Source organism: Acomys russatus, chromosome 2, assembly GCF_903995435.1.
Source record: "Acomys russatus chromosome 2, mAcoRus1.1, whole genome shotgun sequence".
In the NCBI taxonomy this organism is placed as follows: domain Eukaryota; kingdom Metazoa; phylum Chordata; class Mammalia; order Rodentia; family Muridae; genus Acomys; species Acomys russatus.
In genome coordinates, this window is record NC_067138.1 from 105,124,591 (window position 1) to 105,140,168 (window position 15,578).

At 40.8% G+C, this 15,578-nt stretch overlaps 1 long non-coding RNA gene across 1 annotated transcript in view; it reads right to left on the reverse strand.

Moving 5' to 3' along the window:
- Nucleotides 1-474: 474 nt before the first annotated feature.
- LOC127205468 (uncharacterized) overlaps nucleotides 475-15,578 on the reverse strand; it is a 31,976-nt gene continuing 16,872 nt past the window's right edge. Inside the window, exon 3 of the long non-coding RNA XR_007832672.1 lies at nucleotides 475-1,043. This is a non-coding gene — a long non-coding RNA (uncharacterized LOC127205468). The remainder of the gene's footprint in view (nucleotides 1,044-15,578) is intronic.

Here is a 15,578-nt window from a genome sequence, read left to right on the forward strand (position 1 = left end):
TAAAAGCATTTGGGTGAATTAAAATAAAAGACACTAAAAACATCTTTAATAATGTATTTCATTAAGTAAATTAGGTAAAATGAGACCAATTTCTGTATAGATTGTAGTATCTGCTTAACATCCAATAAGTGTTAAACAGTAAAATATGAATTGGGTTAGTCATAGCATATCTAAACTACATTTCACTAAATTTGAGCCTATTTAAAATTTTATATTACAGAGAATGACATGTCACTGATTCATGACCTTTTACAATATAAAAAATTAAGCATATGAAATGGAGACCTGTGCCTTTAAATATAGATATTAGCAATACTAGAGAACAACAAAACTCTATGTCAGAATTAAGTGAGTAATATTTTAAAATAATTATTTTATATTAAAATTAGGTTATCCTATATGAAAAAATTTTACAGTTTTTTTAGAAAAACATTTAAAATGAGAAAAAGGGCATGAAACACAATAAAGGTAAACTAAACCTATACTAAATGTGGGTAAAGCTAAATGGACAAGATATGGATAAAAATAACATTTAGAAGCATCCCTCTTAAATTGCAGTGTGGCAATACCTGAGTTATGTGCCCTTTAATTTATGCACATGATGGATAGCTTGTTAAGGGCATATCTGTAACCATTATAATTGATACTAGCTGAAGGCAGTCAGGCCATAATTTCTATTTAATGAATGGGATAGGAAGGGAACAGCAGTAGCATTTTAAAATAAGTGCCTGTGAAGTTTACATTTATGTCCAAAGTAACATTTACATTCTAGCCTTTTCTATGTTAAATTCCTTGAGAAGAGAGAAAACCCAGCTCCAACAAGAGCTATATATTACTAAATCAAAATCTTGATTTAACCAATAAGTAGGAACATCTTACCATAAGTGGAAAAAAATGTTCAACTAACCATTCGACGGTCTGTTTCTGCGCTCCTGCTCTTTGGGGGTTGTGGGAGAAGAAAATGGGCTCAACTGACAAGTTCCAGTAGTTGGAGAATAAGCTGTAACACTTTTCTTCCTTGTGACTTTTGAAGGACCCAATGACTAGAAATAAATAATAATTTGGAACAGAAGTACTTACATTTGGTTACAGATCTTTGAAAATACCTTAAGTAACCTAGGAAGACTCACATTAATAACACCTTTTTTGTTCTTTCTTTTGGATTTTGAATGCATTTATCACTTTCAAAGTAAACCCTATTCTCTCAAATGAGGTAGCTATTTCAGATCTCTACAATAACCTCAATTTGATGCACTGAGATTATTAAGCTTATTTGCTACATCAACATGAAACATCACTAACTGTTTGCCAATAAGTGTTCCAGCAGTTTTGGAGATGCGGAATCTGGCCAGCACATTCTCCCTGCTAATACACAATATGTGTAAGTATAATTAGGGAGCCAGACCAAGACCTCTCAGAGGTGCTTGTTACCAGGGCTGACGAGGAAGTTCTAAGGAAGCTCACTGCTCCCCTCACCCACTTTTCTGTCAGTGTTCTTTCTACCTTAGTCAGTGTCTTAAACAACTAAGTCTGTCACTTAAGCTCTCTTAAGCATGTAGATTGAACTACAACTCCCTGTAACTTCCTCCTTTGTATTCTAAGTAGTATGTATTTTGGTAATATTTTATATTTTGTCTAACTTGTCAGAATTTGTTCCTGAAAATATGATTTATCTTTGTACCCTAGAGAATGAAAACATGTGTAAGAAATGAATGGTTGAAAAGGAAAGGTGGCCATCATACTTTACTCAGAAGACACTTACTTACGAACCAGCACCTACAATTGTCACAAGATCATGCCCACGTGGGTCTCAAGTCAGTCTACTGTCTTACCATGGAGTATTACCTCTTACCTTCCCAGAGGCTAGGTTGGGTTTCCAATTCATCATCTGCTTTCTCTAATTATCCATCACCATGCTGTCAATTGTTTTCTCTGAGCCTTGTTTTCTGTTATGCTTACTGACCACTCAACTAATGTGTATAAGGAAACATAATGAGGGGAAGGGAGATAAGGGCCTGAAGGTCAGATCTCCAGAATCCATATAGTCAGATGGAATTAAACCCATCTGTAATCCCAGCACTCTCCTGCAAAGATGGTTGATGGGTGACATGATAGTGCAGTAAGCATGAGGACCTACGTTCAGAATCTCACAGTCCACATAAAGTCACACATGGCTGCACATGCCTGCAATCCTAGCTCTCCTAGAGCAAGATGGGAGGGGGTAGAGCTGGAGAATCCTGCAAGACTGTGGCTCTGCTAGCCTGACAAACAGTCACGGACAAGAGAATGAGTCTCTAGGCAAAAGATGAAGACCAATACCCATGTTGCCCTCTAACTTCTGGATGTATCAAGGCATACATGCACCCCCATTCCTCCTCCCTCCCTTCCTTCCCTCCCACGCCCCACCCCACAATTTAAAAAGAAAAGGATAAATTGCTATGGCCTCAAAGATTATCAGTCAAGAGTTAAACAAGCTAAGATGAGGTTTTGAGTTAGTGTATCTGTTAGAGAAATTCAGGAAGGAAAGAACAGTCGAGGTGGGCTGCAGTAATCTGTTACAGAAAGATTCTTGTGAGTGGGAAGGATGGGGCTCAAATAAGAGACCAGGAAAGGCATGAAAGGGAGTTGGGAACGTAGTAGCGCAGTGGGCAGAGTGCTTGCCTCGCGTGCACAAAGCCCTGGTTCCAGTCTCTAGCATTGATACCCTAGGCATGATGGGGAACGCCTCTAAGTCTCAGCCCATAGGAGGTACAGGCAAGGATCACAAGGTCAAGGGCATCCTTGTTCACGCCCTGCAGATGACACCATCTTGAAATCACAAAACCCTGTCTCAAAAAGAAAATTTTAAAAGGCACAAGAATATTGAATATACAGATGAACTTAGAGCTTAAAAACAAAAGGTGTCAAGGCTTAGATATTGCCAACACTGTGGAACAACTTTAGCTCAGGATGCTGTTTTTAAACAGTTCAATGGTCAAGTGTCCTTTAATACATCCATGGCTATCTCACCGCTAAAAGTAATCCTGGTTATTTGTTCTAGAAATTATAGGCCAAAATTTTTATAGTTAACATTTTAAATGATATATATTTGTTTTGGGGGAACAAAAGGCATTTATTTCATATATCCATGATTGCCAAAATTGTAAGCAGAATCTTTTCAAAAACACTTGGTAAATCCAACTATTGTACCATTATATCTCTAAATCAATCCTTCCTGTAGGACGAAAGGGTTCTAAGTGTCTTTATCAGGTAGTTGCCATTACCTCTCTATATTGAGTTTTCACCTGTTTATATGTATTCAGTCATAAACTATGACATTTACCCAAGCCCTACTCAACTTCTCCAAGAATTTATTGCCGAGAATGATCTCACTGTGTATGTACAAGAAATGAAAGTTACTGCCCTACTGTACATTTACTCCATCTGTTTTCCTATTTTGCCAAAAATTATTTTATCCAATTGCCAGATGTCTAAACATTGCAACTGCAGATAATATATTTCCTCCTGAAAACAGTTCTACAGCTGTCAGAAACTATATGTGTGTGTGTGTATGTGCTCCTGTGTGTGGTGTGTGTGTGTGTGTGTGTGTGTGTGTGTGTGCGCGCACGTGCGCACGCGTGTATTTTAATACCAAGAATTCCTTCCTCTCCTCTGCCTTCTTGGTCACTTCTGTTGCTTAAAAAGAAACTTGTTTATCTATAGCCACCACACACAGAGAGACAACTACAACTCTACCTACTGTCTCTCAAAACCTCCTTCAGCAATCGTCATCTTCGTTTATTGCCCCGCGTTCACACACTTTCCCATGTGCTTCTTTCCTCAGTGTTACCATAGTTCTCTAACTTTTAATCTGGGAAGATTCAGAAAAAGCAATCCTAGAGCCCTAAGAACTCCACCCCGCCGCCCGCCAAGCTCTGAGGGACTTGCACATTACCTCCAATATGGGAGGAGATTAAGGGAGACTGACTTACTAATTAAGAGGTCAGCAAGGAAGAGGGTCATTTATTGATCCCTTTAGAAAAACAACAGCAACAACAACAAAGAAAAGGTGAGAGGATTAGAGTCAGCCAGAAAGTGCAAAGGATTCAGGATGCAACAAAATGCAGTAGACATACTACACCCACTTTTCTAATAATTTATGTCTGTTTCGAATATTTACTGACCCCTAGGAAATATTTAACACTACTACTAAACAAAAAAAGACGGTCCTAAGATTTAGTCTGTTATCAGCCCCATCACCACTACTGTACTTTTTGTTAAGAGGTCAAACCTTTTATCTTAGCAAAACTAAAATTTGAGCATAGATCTTTCTGCTAAAAAAAAAAAAAATCAATGCTCTCTCTATAATCTCAAGCAGATATGGCATTTGCCTTTCATATCCTTCATGAATTGTAGCTTGCTTTGTCACCTTGTTTAAAGCATGTTCAACCAAAAAGGTGCCTGCACTTTATTGATTTTGTACCTCTTATAAACAGTCTGGAAAGTACTAACTAAGGGTTCTTTCACAGTGAAATATGGCATATAAAACTCTTATTATGAACTATTAGCTGCTATCACTGGAATACTTGAAACAGGCATTATAGTATCCAGATAGCCAGAAAAGGGCAGTTGAAGGAATATCAGTCTTTTGTCTCTCTCTCTCTTTTTTTCTCTTTTACTTTTTGAAACAGGGTTGTGCTAGTAAACGAGGTTGGTCTTGAACTCATGATCCTCATGCTTCAGCCTCATCAGTGCTGGGATTACACACATGTGTCAGCATGCCTGTTGGGATTATTATTATTAAGCTTACTCTGGTTGATAAGGTTATTGGATTGTCCCACCTATGGTATATTACCAGTACTAGTTAGAAATTTCTAGTAAGGACTCTGAAGACTAACTGTGATTGTCATTTTGGATCTACCATTTCTGAGCTGCCACAATTACCATTCTTAATGGGTACTAGAGATGCTGGGATTCTGTTGTTGCTTTTACAGTAGTTACAGGGAGCAAAAGCACTTTGCCCTTATCTAGTTTTATCTTACAGGGACATCAGGCAAAGAATAAGGACACCCATGCACACAAAGGGAGGTGCTGCGCATGGTGGCACACGCCTTCAATCCAAGCCTTGGGAAGCAGAGGTAGGTGAATCTCTAGGGGCTTGAAGTCAGAGTGATCTCTATAGTGGGCTCCAGAAGAGCTAGGGCTACACACATTTCTCCTTCCACTATACAGATTCCAGACACGGAACTTATTTCACAAGCCTTATCTACAAGCACCCTGATCTGCTGAGTCATTTTCCTGGCTCATCTTCCACAATTTTAAGGAAAGTTGAGTGCCACTTTAATTTTAAAGACATTCCAAGCACCACAAAGAATATATATATTATTGTACTATTACTATCTCACACTATAACCCTTAGGAAATATGTTCATGGTTATTTCTAATCATACTTTTGTAGATCCCTTTATTTTCCCAGAATGTTGTGAGTTTCATTCAATACACTTTTTACTTACTGACATATGATTGACATAAAACACACAGCTCGTTTGACGAAGGAGCTCTAACAGCATGCACCAATGTGCCTCTCCCTGAGATGCACACGCATGTCACTCCTTTCCTTCTGCCCCTTCCTTTTAGTTTAATTCCCAGCCCAAAGGCATCAACTACACACAGCTGCTGTCTCTTGAGGGCTATAAGAAGCATACAACCTGTTTATTTGGCTTCTTCTGCTTAAAATGGTTTTGAGATGATCTTTGTTGTTGTATACGTTAATAGTGTGCTCTGTTTCATTGTCTGGTAGTATTTCTTTGCTTAAGTATAGCATAATTTGCCTTTCCATTTTCTTCTGTATGGACATGTGTGCTGTTTCCAGTTTGAGATTATTAGGAATTTAGTTGCTAAGAACATTCTTCTACACAGCCTTTTGCGTATCTATGATTTTCACATACACATCTGAGAGTGCATTGCTAGGTTACAGGATGGATATGGACTTAGTTTAAAATATAAACTGGATGTGGTGGTGCTGACCCAGGGAGCAGAGGCAGATGGACTGTGGTGAGTTTGAGGCCAGCCTTGTCCAGGACAGTCAAGTGTACACAGAGAATCCCTGTCTCGAAAAACGTATCTATCTATATCCTGCCTCCAGATTAAGATTAAAAGCCATCTTGTTAAAGGGTCAAAATTAATTCATTCTGGTTTAATGTAAAACTTGGATTTGACCAGGTCTTGACCCATTTTCTGGAATTTGACATGTTCCACATCTTATACCCTTACCTTCACCCATCTTAAGATATAAGATGCGAAAAAATAAACTCTAAGAGGATCCAAGATGGCGGCGAGCAGTGTGGACCGCGTTTGGAGGCTCCAGTGAACAATTCAGGGAATTGCACAGATTTCTGAGCCAGGAACACCGAGGTCCGAACATCACAGCAGCGGGAGTGCTCCACGGTTCGGAGGGACCAGGGTGCAGAGGACCTGCGTGCCCTGCACACAGGAGGAGCGTGGATTTTCTCTGATCGGAGCGGCAGCGGCAGAGGCAGCAGCACCAGTGGCACCAGCGGTGGTGACTGAGGTTTGCAGCTCATAGCCTTCCGGTGGAGGCGATTGGTGTGGTGGCTGGTGGGAGTTGCTGCGGTAGAGGGGACTCGGAGCAGGATTTGGGTCGCGTGGAGTCTTCGGACCCAGACTGGACTCGGCGGACAGTTCGGCCCCAGAGTCCCGGGCACTGGCCCAGCCCAGCAAGCAATTCTGCCCGAGGCACTAACTCAGCTTCGGCCACAGCTCCCCTGCTGTGGCGCAGGCTTAGTGGAGCGCTCAGTTCCACACTAGGCACCACCTCAGCTCAGCGGCAGCTCCCCTGCAGTGACATAGTCTGGGCAGAGAGCTTGGTTCCAAAACAGGCGCTAACTCAGAGCAGCTGCAGTTCTCCTGCTGTGGCGCAGGCTTGGCCGAGCACTCAGTTCCACCCTAGGCGCCACCTCAGCTCAGCGGCAGCTCCCCTGCAGTGACACAGTCTGGGTGGAGCAATTGGTTCCACCACTGGCGCTAACTCAGAGCAGCCGCAGTTCTCCTGCTTTGGCACAGGCTTGGTGGAGCGCTCAGTTCCATCCTAGGCACCACCTCAGCTCAGCAGCAGCTCCCCTGCAGTGACACAGTCTGGGCGGAGCACTTGGTTCTACCATTGGCGCTAACTCAGCGGAGCCGCAATTCTCTTGCTGTGATGCAGCCTGGGCGGAGCGCTCAGTTCCAACACCGGCGCGGACTCAGTGCAGCCGCAGTTCTTCTGCTGTGACGCAGGCTGGACAGAGTGCTCGGTTCCACCAGCTCTAAGACTCTGATTGGACACAGTGTGCAGTTTGAATCCAGAATTCCTGGCTGAGATTGGTGGACAGTTCGGGCACTGAGTCAATAACTGACCACAGCACGCACTTTGGGCCAAAAGGCCCTAGCTGAGCTTGGTGTGTAATCCCAGCCCAAAAATTCTGGCTGGACCCTGTGTGCATTTTGGGCCCAGAATCCCTAGCTGAGCTCGGCAGACGGTTCAGGCCTTGAGAATCTAGCTGATTTCAGCCCGTGGTTCGGGCCCAGTGTTCCTGGCTGGACTTGGCAGGGAACACAGAAGGCTGTGGATACCTTGGTCTGACCCAACGCTCATTCAGAGACCCAGAACAATTGCAGGACCCACAGCACAGGGGGGCTGAAGATCACTGGCTATGAGAGACCAGAACAACAGGGCTAACCTCCTAACATTCACACCAGTGAAGCTTTGAGCTCCCAGCCTAGGGAAATCGTGAGAAAACAAGTGAATCTATCATCAGAGTCCCTCCATCCAACTCTGGAAGCTACCCAACAAAAACAAAGATGGCAAGATGTCTAAAGGACAGCGAAAAAGCATACGCAAAAAAACCCAAAACAACATGGCGTCTCCAGTTTCCAGCTATCCCAAAGAAAACAACCCAGAGAATTCAAATACAACAGAAATACAAGAAAATGACCTCAAATCCTTAGTAATGAGGATGATAATGGAGGAAACAAACAAAATTCGTAATCAAATGCAGGAAGACGCAGACAAACAGATGAGAGACATAAAAGAAGCACATAGAGTGGAACCGGAAAAATTTCAGGAAAATGCAAACAACCAGATGAAAGAAATAAATAAAACGGTTCAAGCTCTGAAGACCTATAAAGAGGCAATGGAAGAAACTCAGGAATATACAAAAAATCAGATGAAAGAAATCAAAAAATCAGTTCAAGATCTGAAAATGAAAATGGATTCAATGATAAACACACAGACAGAAGAAAAATGAGAACGTGAGACCTCAGAGAAGAAGGCAAGCAACACAGTGGTGAGCTTTTCTAACAGAATCCAAGAGATGGAAGAACGAATCTCGGGTCTAGAAGATACAATCACAGATATTGAATCAACCATTAAAGAAAATGCCAAATCTGGAAAACTCCTGACACAAAACATCCAAGAGATTAAGGACACCATGAAATTTGAGGATAATAGGCATTGAAGAAAGAGAAGATATCAGACTCCAAGGCCCAGAAACTATTCTCAACAAAATCATAGAAAAAAATTTCCCGAATCTAAAGAAAGAGATGCCTATAAACATACAAGAGGCCTACAAAACACCAAATAGAATTGACCAGAAAAGAAAAACTGCCCGCCACATAATAATCAAAACACAAAACATGCAGAACAAAGAAAAAATATTAAAAGCTGCAAGAGAAAAGGGCCAAATAACATTTAATGGTAAATCTATCAGAATTACACCCGACTTCTCAGCAGAGAGCACAAAAGCCAGAAGGGCCTGGACAGAGATCCTGCAAACCCTAAGAGACCACAGATGCCAGGCCAGACTACTTTATCCAGCAAAATTATCAATAACCATTGATGGAGAAAACAAAATATTCCATGACAAAAACAAATTCAAACAGTACCTATCCACAAATCAAGCTTTACACAAGGTACTAAAAGAAAACTCCATCCCAAAGGGTCAAGCTACAACCAAAACTACCCAGGAAATAGATAACTATTCTATGGCAAAAACACAACTACACAAACGCTCGACTGGAAACAACATCAAAATTAAGACTCTTAACAGTCACTGGTCATTAATATCTCTCAACATCAATGGCCTTAGTTCTCCAATAAAAAGACACAGACTAACTGAATGGGTGCATAAACAAGATCCAGCATTCTTCTGCATTCAAGAAACACATCTCACCCATAATGAAAGGCATTACCTCAGGGTAAAAGGTTGGAAAAAAATATTCCAAGCAAATGGTCACAAGAAGCAAGCAGGCGTAGCCATTTTAGTATCGAACAAAATAGACTTTCAACCAAAGTTAATCAAAAGGGATGAGGAAGGACACTTCATACTCATCAAAGGTAAAGTCAACCATGATGACATCACAATTCTGAACATCTATGCTCCCAATACAAGGGCACCCACATTTGTAAAAGATCTGCTAAAAAAGCTTAAACCACACATCGATCCCCACACAATAATAGTGGGAGACTTCAACACCCCACTCTCACTGAAGGATAAGTCATTGAAACAGAAACTAAGCTGAGAAATAACATCATTAACCAATGCCATGGGTCAAATGGATCTAACAGATATCTATAGACCCTTTCACCCAAACAAGAAAGAATAAACCTTCTTCTCTGCACCCCATGGAACCTTCTCCAAAATTGATCACATCGTGGGTCACAAAGCAAGCCTCAATAGATACAAGAGGATTGAAATAATACCTTGTATCCTATCAGATCACCATGCTCTTAGGCTGCAATTCAACAACAACAAAAATAACAAAAAGCCTACACGTACATGGAAACTAAACAACTCTCTGCTAAATGACACCTGGGTCAGAGAAGAAATAAAGAAAGAAATCAAGGAGTTTCTGAAATTCAATGAAAATGAAGAAACAACATACCCAAATTTGTGGGATACATTGAAAGCAGTGCTAAGAGAAAAATTCATAGCACTAAGTGCCTTTAAAAAGAAATTGGAAACATCGCACATAAGCATCTTAACGACACAACTGGAAGCCCTAGAAAAAAAAGAAGCAGAAACACCCAAGAGGAGTAGATGCCTGGAAATAATCAAACTCAGGGCTGAAATTAACAAATTAGAAACTAAAAAAACAATCCAAAGAATCAACAAAACCAAAAGCTGGTTCTTTGAGAAAATCAACAAGATAGACAGGCCATTAGCCAAACTAACTAAAAGGCAGAGAGACAGTATTGAAATCAACAAAATCAGAAATGAAAAGGGAGACATAACAACAGGCACTGAAGAAATTCAAAGAATCATAAGATCCTACTTTGAAGGCATATACGCCACAAAATTTGAAAATCTAAGGGAAATGGATGATTTTCTTGATCAATTTCACTTGCCAAAGTTGAATGAAGAACAGATAAACAAGCTAAATAGTCCCATTTCCCCTACAGAAATAGAAGCAATCATCGATAGTCTCCCAAACAAAAAAAGCCCAGGGCCAGACGGCTTCAGTGCAGAATTCTACCAGACCTTCAAGGGCGAGCTAATACCAATACTCTTCAAGCTACTCCAAAAGATAGAAATGGATGGAACATTACCAAATTCATTCTATGAGGCCATAGTCTCATTGATACCTAAACCTCACAAAGACTCAACAAAGAAAGAGAATTTCAGACCAATTTATCTTATGAACATAGATGCAAAAATACTAAATAAAATACTTGCAAAACGAATACAGGAACACATCAAAGATATCATTCATCATGACCAAGTAGGCTTCATTCCAGGCATGCAAGGATGGTTTAATATATGGAAATCCATCAATGTAATCCACCATATAAACAAACTGAAAATAAAAAAACCACATGATCATCTCTTTGGATGCAGAGAAAGCATTTGATAAAATTCAACACCCATTCATGTTTAAAGTTTTAGAGAGATCGGGGATACAAGGCACTTTCCTCAACATAATAAAGGCTATATACAGCAAGCCAATAGCCAAAATCAAAGTAAATGGTGAGATACTCAAGGAAATTCCTCTAAAATCGGGAACAAGGCAAGGCTGCCCACTCTCTCCATATCTCTTCAATATAGTACTCGAAGTTCTAGCCAGAGCAATAAGACAACAAAAGGAGATCAAGGGTATCCAAATGGGAAAGGAGGAAGTCAAATTATCTCTATTTGCAGATGATATGATAGTGTACATAAGTGACTCTCAAAATTCCACCAGAGAACTCCTAAACACCTTCAGCAAATTGGCTGGATACAAAATTAACTCAAAAAAGTCTGTAGCCTTCCTATACACAAATGACAAGCTTACAGAGGAAGAAATTAGGAAAACCACACCCTTCACATTAGCCACAAGCAATATAAAATGTCAAGGAGTTACCCTAACTAAGCAAGTGAAGGACTTGTTGGAAAAAAATTTCAAAACTCTGAAGAAAGAGATTGAAGATGACCTGAGAAGATGGAATGATCTTCCTTGCTCATGGATCGGGAGAATTAACATAGTAAAAATGGCCATCCTACCAAAAGCAATCTACAGATTCAATGCAATCCCTATCAAAATACCTACACAATTATTTAAAGACAATGAAAGTTGAATTCTGAACTTCATATGGAAAAACAAAAAACCCAGAATAGCTAAAACAATCTTGTACAATAAAAGGTGCTCCGGAGAAATCTCCATACCTGATCTCAAACTGTACTATAAAGCAATAGTAATTAAAACAGCATGGTACTGGCACAGCAACAGGCTGGTTGATCAGTGGAATCGAATCGAAGACCCAGATATGAATCCACACACATATGGTCACTTGATTTTTGACAAAGAAGCCAAATCCATTCAATGGAAAAAGGATAGCATCTTCAACAAATGGTGCTGGTCTAACTGGAGGTCTATGTGTACAAAAATGCAACTGGACCCATATTTGTCACCTTGCACAAAGCTCAAATCCAAGTGGATTAAAGACCTAAACATAAAACCAGAGACAAAAAGTCACTTAGAGGAAAAAGTGGGGAAGAGCCTGGAACATATTTGCACTGGAGACAATGTCCTGAACAGAACACCAACAGCCCAGGCCTTAATGTCAACCATTAATAAATGGGACCTCATGAGGCTGAGAAGCTTCTGTAAGGCAGGAGACACTGTCAAGAGAACAAAGCGACAACCTACAGACTGGGAAAAAATCTTCACCAACCCTACATCTGACAAAGGTCTAATATCCAAAATATATAAAGAACTCAAGAAATTAAACACCACCAAACCGAATAACCCAATTGAGAAATGGGGCTTGGAACTAAACAGAGAATTCTCAACAGAGGAGGATCAAGTGGCTGAGAAACACTTAAAGAAATGCTCAACCTCCTTAGTCATCAGGGAAATGCAAATCAAAACAACTCTGAGATTCCATCTTACACCCATCAGAATGGCTAAGATCAAAAATTCAAGTGACACCACATGCTGGTGAGGATGTGGGGAGAGAGGAACACTCCTTCACTGCTGGTGGGAATGCAAACTAGTACAGCCACTTTGGAAATCTATCTGGTGCTATCTCAGAAAAATGGGAATAGAGCTTCCTCAAGACCCAGCTATTCCACTCCTTGGAATATACCCAGAAGATGCTCCAGCACACAACAAGAAAATTTGCTCAACCATGTTCATAGCAGCCTTATTCATAATAGCCAGAACATGGAAACAGCCTAAGTGTCCCTCAGTAGAAGAGCGGATAAAGAAACTGTGGTACATATACACTATGGAATACTACTCAGCTTTTAAAAACAAGGAATTCCCGAAATTTGTGGATAAATGGATTGAGCTAGAAATGATCATAATGAGTGAGTTAACCCAGAAGCAGAAAGAATCAAATGGTATATACTCACTTATATCTGCATACTAGCCCAAGGGCATGTCCCACGAAAGCCTTCACTTACCAGGAAACTGGGACAGAGGGGAGGGCATCCTATTGGGACTCTAAATGAGAAACACATGGGAGAATAGCAAAATAAAAGGATACAGAGGGTCCTAGAAACCTACAAGTAGAACAATATGATAGGCAGATTTGGGCCCAGGGGTCCCGCTCAAACTAAGGCACCAGCCAAGGACAATACAGGAGGTAAACTTTAAACCCCTTCCCAGATCTAGCCAATGGTCAGAATATTCTCCACAGTTGAGTGGAGAGTGTGATATGACTTTCTCATGTACTCTGGTGCCTCACATTTGACCATGTCCCCTGGATGGGGAGACCTGGTGGCACTCAGAGGAAGGACAGCAGGTTGCCAAGAAGAGACTTGATACCCTATGAGAATATACAGGGGAAGGTAATCCCCCTCAGAAACAGTCGTAGGGGAGGGGAATAATGGGAAAATGGGGGCGGGAGGGAGGATTGGGAGGATACAAGGGATGGGATAAACATTGAGATGTAACAAGAATAAATTAATAAAAAGGAAAAAAAAGATATAAGATGCTCTGCCAAATAATACTGAAATGTTCACTCAAGTTCCTATGTGACCAAATTTCCTCTGGAAATCCCCCAACACTTGAAAACCTCTAGTCTTGCAGTTTTTGGGCTACATAAACCCTACTTTCTCCTGTGTTTCATGCTATTTTCTCAAACCATGCTTTAGGGAGATAGCCCTGTCTGACAGGAAATAAAGCTTGTTTAATCTGACCAGAGAATCTTGGTAATAGTCTTTATTCTTGTTCAGTAGGATTAACAGTTTGGTCAAGTATTTTGTATTTTTCTATTTAATTGTTCTTATTTACATATTTTGCACATAAGTCTTATCAGATTACATGCATGACAAATATTTTCTTCTCAATACATAGCTTACCTATTTATTTCTCTCATTTTTTATTTTGAATTTTTATTTTAAACTTTATTATAAAACAAAAATACTTTTCAAATTAAAAAAAACTCACTGGTATCTATTCAGTTTTTAATGTGATCTTCCAATCAGAAGAAAAAAATCAAATTTAACGAAGTCTAATTTATTAAATTTTCTTTTACAAATATGATTTTTTATGCCTTGAGAAAATTTTGGCTCCTGCAAGTTCACAGAGATTTTTTTTTATATTTTTCTCCAAAGGACTTACCCTTCCGGCTAACTTTAAAACTGTTATGCTGAGTGTGGTGACACATACTGTTATTAATCCCAGCACTCAGGAGGCAAAGGCAGGTGAATCTCTGAGTTCAAAGCCAGCCTCATCTACAGAGTGAGTTCCCTGCACCTACAATGAGCAGCACACAATGACTTGCAACTCCAGCTCTAGAGGGAACTGAGGCTTCTGGGCACTTGCATTCATGTGTACACCCCCCACTCAATATATATAATTAAATAAAAATCTTTTTTTAAAGTTTTTTCATATGGACACCATTTATTAAATTTTTAAATATTGAATGGTCACAGTATTTTGAAATGCTTAATAAATTGAGACAACTATTAAAGTTAACATAAGCCAAAACTTTTAAGAGAATAAGGCGTCAAGCAATAGTTAAGTCATTATAGCAAAGCAAAATAGCCATGGCCTATGGAAAGAGTACTTCAAGTCAGTGTCCTGGGGACTCGGAGTGATCCTGCTGCTCTGCGGCTTCACTCTCATGGCCACACACTTTGTCTGGACATGAGTTTCTTCCCTTGCTTCTCATGGTGAGTAAAGTAGGATGGGGAGATAGGGAGGAGGCAGGTGGCAATGCCCTGTGTCTTGGCTAGAATAAATGGCACCACCCCCTTTTCTAGCTTGATGAGGAGAAGAAGTAAACACAAAGGTAATTCCAACTGTGTCAGTCATTCAAACACAGTAGGCAGTCTGAAGAAATCTCCACAGAACCTATACAGTTTGGCTGAGACACTCCCCCAGCTGCCCCGTGTGTGTGTGTGTGTGTGTGTGTGTGTGTGTGTGTGGTTTGTGTGTGTGTGTGTGCGTGTGTGTGTGTGTAACAGAAAGACACACATAGTATCACTTATACGTGGATATTAGCCCAACATAGTTGTCCTCATGAGAGACTCCACCCAGCAGGGGATCGGGACAGATGCTGGGACTTACTGTTGGGTGGAGTGCTGAGAATGGAATGGAAGACTGGCGGGGTGGGGAGATGGAAGGACCTAGAGGGTTCAGGAGCCCCACAAGGAGACCAACAAGGCAGGTGGACCTGGACCCAGGGAGGCCTCCACAAACTGTTGTACCAACGAAAGACAATGCATTGTAAACCCAGACCTAGCCAGATCTAACTCAGAACCAAGTTCAGATCTAGCCAATGGACAGCTCATTCTCCACGGTTGTAGGGAGAGTGGGGACTGACTCTGACATAAGCTCTAGTGCCCCCTATTTGACCACTTCCCCTTGGTGGGGAGGCCTAGTGGGCACACAGAGGAAGGGGAAGCAGGCTATCCTGATGAGACCTGATAGGCTATGGTCATTGGTGGGGGAGGAGAACCCCTTCTGTCAGAGGTCTAGGGGAGGGAAATAGGGTGAAAGAGGAGGGAAGGGTGGGGACTGGAAGACACAAGTGAGGGGATAACAATCGGGATGTAATTTGAATAAATTAAAATAAAAAAGAATGTTTCATGGGAGCTGTTGTTTTCATTTTT